Genomic DNA, 7,633 nt, shown 5'->3' on the forward strand with positions numbered 1-7,633 from the left:
TGGAAGTGATTTTATTCTGCTTAATCACTCCATACTATATACATGTGTAAAATTATCATACTGAACCCATAAATACACAAAAAAAATTTATCTTAATGAAAGGAAATGGAACTCTCAGTGGTTCATGTATGTTATGCTGTTTTGGTGAAGTGCTAGTTTTGGAGTAGTGATTAGACAAAGGAGTTTGCTCTAATGGTAATCAGAGAATGTAATCAAGAAAATCCAATTTGATCAGACCTGTTCTGCAACTCTTTACTAGCCCTTAAAGATGCTGGCATTACTTTCCTCTGCATGTAGGGAGGGAATCTCATCAATGATCTCTTATGACCTGATATGTAGGCAAGTTGGGCAATTCTTTTATACTCTTCTGTAGTGGACAAGAATGGGAGAGGTCAGCAACTTGTTGATCCTACTGTTATTTCAACTGCTAATGTGTCACATCATATCCTAGACCCCACTAATAGATGCCTTTCTAAAGAATGGAAACAACCATAAGTATCTAAGATCATTCAGCAGCCCCCAGGTATCAGTCAAATACAAGCTAAAACATTTAGACATTACTGCAAGAGGGACGAATAGAAGAAAAGTCTTGTCCTGCCTAAAGACCTGCACAGCCAAAGGTGCTGAGAGAAACTCTGTGCCTGGCTCTGGAACTTGTGTTACAGCTAAATGAGTTGGAAGAAAAAATCCTGGCTTCAGCAGCTGCTGTAGCACCAGACTTACACCAGTATCAGAATAGGAGAGAGGAATATTGGGGTTCCTGTAATGTTAACACTTTCTGCCAGCTGCCCGAGTTCTGCTGCCACATTAGGGCCCCCCAAATAACACACAGAGGATTAATGTTAGTTACAATGCTGCTGTCCAATAACTAGGATTTCTTATTTGCTGGCTCTGTCTTAAATATCAACCATAACCATTAAACTATATATTTTATGAAGACTTACCTTATCAAGGACGCCAATGGCACGCATCCTCTCTTTCCTACATTTCCCAGAATCCTCCTTCTCTCCTAGCCATGCCTAACTTGCTTCCCTATTGGCCAACAGTACTTTATATATACACACTGCTGCCACCCTCACTTCTTTAACTGCAGTGTGCGGGCCTGTACTGCTTGTAAGTTGAAAACACACATTTCAGCCCCTTCATTGCTGCTGGAGATGTCAGTTCCAGAGGCTCTAAGAAGTAGCAGGGCTAGCTAGCATCAATAACATCTAAGGAAGTCTGCATTATCTCATGTGGCCACTACTCCCAATTGTACTAATAAGTACAGAGTGAGTACTCTTCACCCAATGTCTGCTCTACACCTGCCTGAACTGATAGTGTTTCCACTTTTACGGTCCCACAAAGTCAGAGGTTTCTCTGACAATGCTACAGTATTCAGTGTGCCTAAATCCATTGAAGATGTCCAAGCAGCTTGTAGGGTGACTGTTGCCATGTTTAGCAAGAAATGAAACCAATATTTCCCACCTGTAGGAAAAAGATGCCTACTAATGTCATCCCATGAAAAGGATAATGCTAACTGATTTAATAGATGTGCGAATTTGAATGTGCTACAAGAAAGTGTGAAAACGCAGTTAACAGGATGCCTCCAAAGAATACAGTAACAATGTGAACAAAATGCCTTGGAAAGCATGCAGGAAGAAAGTGGTGGTGCTGTTGATGGGCTAGCAGGTAGAGGTGCTTGTAGACAAGTCTGACTATCTGAGTTCAATCCTGAAATCCCCAAAAGAGGCGGGAGAGAACAAACTCCTAAAATTGTACTCTGTCCTCCACATCTGTACCATAGCATATATGTGTCCTTTCTCACACACAAATTGTTTTAAAAGAAATCTCAGTGAGATCCTAGAGAATGCAAATAGACATTTAAATAAAATTTGGAAGACCATGTAGAATAGGAATAAAATATTCAACAAAGACATAGAGATCTAAAAGAAAAAAATTCCAGAATTACACGTTTTGGAAATGAAGAGTATGTCAGATCAATTCTGTTGAAAGTTATGGCAGATGGACCAAGTGAGGAGAAGACTATCTAAGCTTAAGAAGTCTTTTTTTTCTTTTCTAAAGAGAGCATTTCTAATTTTTGAAATTATTGAACAAATGTTCAGGTTTCTGAAAAGTCCATCGGAGAAAATAATGGCAGAACAGGGAAAATAGTCAATGAAATAAGAGTAAATGAGTCTAAAGTTGGAAATGACATTAATATCTCTGATCATGGGCATATATATCCCCAAGTCGTCATAACCATGAAAAATTTGCAATAGCATATTATGTTTACCTGTCTAAGACTAAATCTACAAAAGGAGGACAAGTCACATGTGAAGTTATCCCTTGATCACCCCAACAGAATTGTCATAAGAAACCTTCCTGGTTAGTAGGGAAGGTAATTATGTGTTCCAGTTTCTGAAAGAAAAAATGCCAACCAAGAATACTATACTCAAAGGCATTACTCAGAAATGAAGCCAGAATATAAACCTCAAGACAAGTAAAAAGGAGAGAATTCATGATAGATACAGACCTGTCTTACAAAACATGCTTATTAAGGGAGACCCGCATCCAAGAGTGAGGTAGACAACCACTTAGATGTCAACATGGGAGAATGCCAGTCTCATAGAAGAGCAGATGTACAAAAGAGAAAGATCAGAGTATCAAAGAGTTCAAAACACCACAGTATCAATCACAAATAAGAAGGCAAAACTATTTTTAAAAAAACTAGGAAAGAAGTCCTTATAATCAATAAGAATCTTGAATATAAAAGAATACCTTCCAATTTAAGGATGCAAACAGGGACTGAGGAAAAATCTGAGTTGGTAACATGCTTACCATGCAGGTGTTAGGACCTGAGTTCACATCCCCAGTACCCACACTAGATCAAGCCCAAAGGTGCATCTGTATCTCCCGCAAAGAGTGTCGTATCAGGGAGGCAGAGACAGGAGGATTTTGGGGGTGAAATGGTTAGCCATCCAGCTGAAGAGATGAGCTCCAAGTTCAGTGAGAGATTCTATCTCCAAAAAATAAGATTGAGACCACCAGAGGAAGACACCTGACTTCAAGTTGGGGTCTTCACACATATGTGATGGGAGAGCTTGTAGGTTCAAGATACCTTTATTCAGATAAATACCAGCCAAACACAAGCCAGAGCATGCCAGGGGCAGCCAAGCAGTGAGGCCATGGAGAAGGGGGAGGAGAAGGGCTTCCATGTGGTTTGCAGTCCCTTAAGAGGCCATGCCTTGTCATCCTGACCTCACCTTGACCATGCCTTGACAGGCATGGTCAGGCACACCTGTAGTCATCCTCTAACAGGCGTGGTTTACTGTCCCTTACACATATGTACTCATATAAGGGCACATATGCATACACTACCTAATAGACAATAATGTGTAGGGGAAGCTGTAGCCACGCCTTCTTAGGGGCTGGCTACAGGTGTGCCTGACCACGCTTGTGAGGGCGTGGTCAGAGTGACGTAATGGGACTGTGTTTGTGCTTTTGGTTTCTCTTTGCTGTTTGCTGTACAGACCATTACCACACCGGCTGGCTAGGTTGCTCTGTAAGTAAGGCTTTTCCCTATTAAATACCCTTATATTTCTACCTGACTCCGTTTTGTAATTTCCCACTATAATAATGGGGGACGGGGGCATAGCATCCTCCAAGTTACTTCCTGCTGAAATGGGACGATGGTAGCCTTGTGGGGTCCTGTGGGAAGAAAATGTTAGTATAGTGAAAGTCTCTAATGGATTATATCCAGTCCATGTTAGATGGGATTTGCTTGATTGAAGATCTAGGTTGAAATCCTCAACTTGATTGAAGTCAGTACTCAAAGCTCTGGTCGGAGTGTCAGTTGAAATGGAGAAAGTTGTATCCAGTGTAGTCTAGGAGGTCCAAGTTCCTTTCAGAGCATCCAGGGATTGCTGTCAGGCTGGTCTTGATTGGCTGTGTGGCACTCAAACGTAAGTATTAACCGAGAAATGTTTGCTTGTATATGTATGTATGCTAGAAAAGGCAATCGTGGAAAAATAATGATTGTGAGACGGTGTACACCTTGAAGGAAAGAGCCAAGAAAGACAAAGACAGTCCCCAAATTCCTCTCTCATTCTGTATTACACAAATTGGCTTCTTGATATAATACAGAAACTCTAAAGTTTAGTTAAACAATGCGCTTGGATTTTAGGGGAGGAAAGCCAAATCCAACTCTAAATCCAGCATTGATTTACTTGAATAGGGACTAGGAAATGAAGAGAAATAGAGTTATTTGAGAGATAGCTGTAAAGTTTACCATATGGCATGTTCCTTTTGTTTGATGGTTACAGCTACCTTTTCTTCTGAGGCATCTACCCATGTGGTATTCTTGGATTTCTGGAGATGAGTTTTCCTGTGAAGATAGAAGCAAAACACTTCCCTTTCCTGTGGGAGGTTTCTATTTAGTTTATGAAATATACCTCAGTAAATACCAGTCACTCGAGCTGGGCGGTGGTGGCGCCCACCTTTAATCCCAGCACTCGGGAGGCAGAGGCAGGCCAGCCTGGTCTTTAAGAGCTAGTTCTAGGATAGCCTCCAAAGCCACAGAGAAACCAATATATATATGTCAGTCACTCATCCTTGTTGAGAGGTTTGTCGTTTTCAACTCGAATCTTGATCAACTTTGATGGTATCCAAAGTTTTTCTTCTCCTGTGGAAACTAATGCAAAACCCCTACCCCAACGTAACACATGTCCAGGCTTCCATACCGAGGTTAGTACATCTTTGAAGTATACTGGTTGATTCAGTTCAGCAGTTTTTTTCCATAGTCCAGTGTCTTTCTGCAGCTGTGTGTCCTTTTTCACTGGCGTTAAGACAGTTTAGTGTCAATAAAGCATTATGCAACCTATGTTTGGGGGGGGGGTTGACTTACCAGCTTGTTTATGGAGCATCTCCTTAAGTGTTCTATTAGGTCTCTCAATGACTGCTTGTCCTGTAGGATTGTGTGGTATACTGGTGACAGGCTTTATGTTATAATATTTGAAGAACTGTTCCATTTTTGTGGAGACATATGCCGGAGCATTGTCAGTTTTTATCTGTGCAGGTATACCCATAACTTCTATCACCTCTAGCAGGTGTGTAATAACAGAATCAGCTTTTTCAGAGTTGAGAGCAGCAGCCCATTGGAAACCTGAGAATGTGTCAATAGTTTGATGCACATATTTCAAATTTCCAAATTCTGTAAATGAAAGACATCCATCTGCCAGTTCTCATTCATCTGAATGCCTTTAGGATTACAGTCTGCTGGCAGTGGAGTTTGGTTATAAAAGGAACAAGTAGGACAGTTTCTCACTATCTACTTGGCTTGTTGCCAAGTGATGGAGAAGTCCTTTTTTAAACCTTTGCTATTTACATGATTTTTTAATGAAATTCTGAGGCTTCTAGCACACTACCAATTAATAAACGATCAATCTCGTCATTGCCTTGTGCTAGTGGGCCAGGCAGACCCGTATGGGATCTGATAGTGTAATGTATAGAGGATTGCTTCTGTTTCTGCTTGTTTCCTGTAATTGTAAGAAAAAAACGAGGTTGATTCCATATTATCAGGAACGAATTCTGAAGTGTCTATGTGTAAGATTACTCTCTCTGCATATTGGGAATCAGTAACTATGTTAAGAGGTTCTGTAAAATCCATAAAGCACCATGAGAATTGCATATAATTCTGCCTTCTGTACAGATGTATATGGACTTTGAACTACTTTACTTATCTCACCTGCTTTATAACCAGCCTTACCTGATTTGCTAGCATCAGTATAGAAGGTAAGAACTCCAGAAATGGGAGTTTGTCTTACAATACGTGGAAGAAGCCAGACTGTCTTTTTTATTAATTTAATTCTGTTGACTTTGGGATAGTTGTTGTTAATTGTTCTCAAAAAGTCAGTAAGAGCTATTTGCCAATATTCATTATCCTTCCATAAGGAGGAAATTTCATCATTAGTTAAAGGTACTATAATTTCTGCTGGATCTTTTCCAGTCTATTGACAAAGTCTTAATTTTCCCTTTAAAATCAAATTAGAAATCTTTTCTATATATGTCTTTAACTTTTTATTCTGTTTATGTGGCAGAAATATCCACTCCAATATAGTGTCTTCCCTTTGTATCAGAATTCCAGAAGGATATTCTCTGGATGGCAAGATGACCAGAATACAGTCTAAATCAACGTTTATCCTATCTACATGTGCATCCAATATTCTGTTTTCTACCCATTATAGTTCTTTTTCTACCTCAGAAGATAATATTTGTGACTGTTTAGGTTCTTATCACCTTTAAGAGCCATTTTTAAATGTTTTAAAATGACCCTCTACCCCAATAATTGTCTGTAATTGAGAAATTTCTTCTAGCAACTTCTGAAGACTATTAAGAGTTTGATAACGATTCCTTCTAATTTGCACCTTCTGTGGTCTGATTCTTTGTAAGTATATCTTATAACCTAAATAATTAATAGAATTTACTCTTTGCATCTTTTCCAGGGCAATCTGTAACCCTAATCTAGGCAGAACTTCCTTCACCTTGTCAAACATATGTTCCAAAGTTTCCTTATTGGAATCTGATAAAAGAATATCATCCATGATAAACGAGGGATTGTGGAACTTTTTTTATGAATTATTTCCAAAGGTTGTTGTACAAAGTGTTGACATAAAGTAGGACTATTTAGCATCCCCTGATGTAAAACCTTCCACTGATATCTCTGAACTGGCTGTGAGTTATTAAGAGTTGGTACAGTAAACGCAAATTTCTCTTTATCATTTTCTTGTAATGGTAGTGAAAAAACAGTCTTTCAGGTCAATTACTATAATCAGCCATCCTTTAGGTATTAAGGAAGGCGATGGCATTCCAGTCTGTAGAGAGCCCATAGGCTGAATTACCTTATTTATGGCTCTCAGGTCTGTCAACATTCTCTAGTTACCTGACTTCTTTTGATAACAAATACAGGAGAATTCCAAGGGTTGGTAGACTCCTCTATGTGTCCAGACTCTAGCTGTTCCTATACTAACTTTTCCAGAGCCTAGCTTCTCAGAGGTCAAAGGTCATTGCCCTATCCAGAGAGGTTCATCTGTAAGCCATTTTAATGGCAGGGCCTTTGGTTTCTATCCTTTGTATTTAGTTTCTGTACAGCCTGGATGGTTGGTAATCATTTCCCATAGCATCTTACCCGATCCTTTCTACTATCCAGCGATCATACATAATTCGTATCTGAAACTGGAGGGATGTTAATTTGAGTATTCCATTGCTGTAAGAGATCACGACCCCAGAGGTTTATAGCTGTATTTGCCATGTAAGGTTTTAGTCTCCCTTTCTTTTTTTTTTTTTTTTTTTTTTTTTTAGATTTTATTTATTTATTATGTATACAACATTCTGCTTCCATGTATATCTGCACACCAGAAGAGGGCACCAGATATCATAACGGATGGTTGTGAGCCACCATGTGGTTGCTGGGAATTGAACTCAGGACCTCTGGAAGAGCAGTCGGTGCTCTTAACCTCTGAGCCATCTCTCCAGCCCTTTAGTCTCCCTTTCTATCCTTCCGGTCCAATGCAGACCACCGAGCAAACACTCTGTTGTACTCTAGTGTTCCAATACCCAAAAATTGTACATTTGCTTCCCTGAGTGGCCATTCCTT

The sequence above is a fragment of the Cricetulus griseus genome, chromosome 2 (assembly GCF_003668045.3).
Source record: "Cricetulus griseus strain 17A/GY chromosome 2, alternate assembly CriGri-PICRH-1.0, whole genome shotgun sequence".
Lineage (NCBI taxonomy): Eukaryota > Metazoa > Chordata > Mammalia > Rodentia > Cricetidae > Cricetulus > Cricetulus griseus.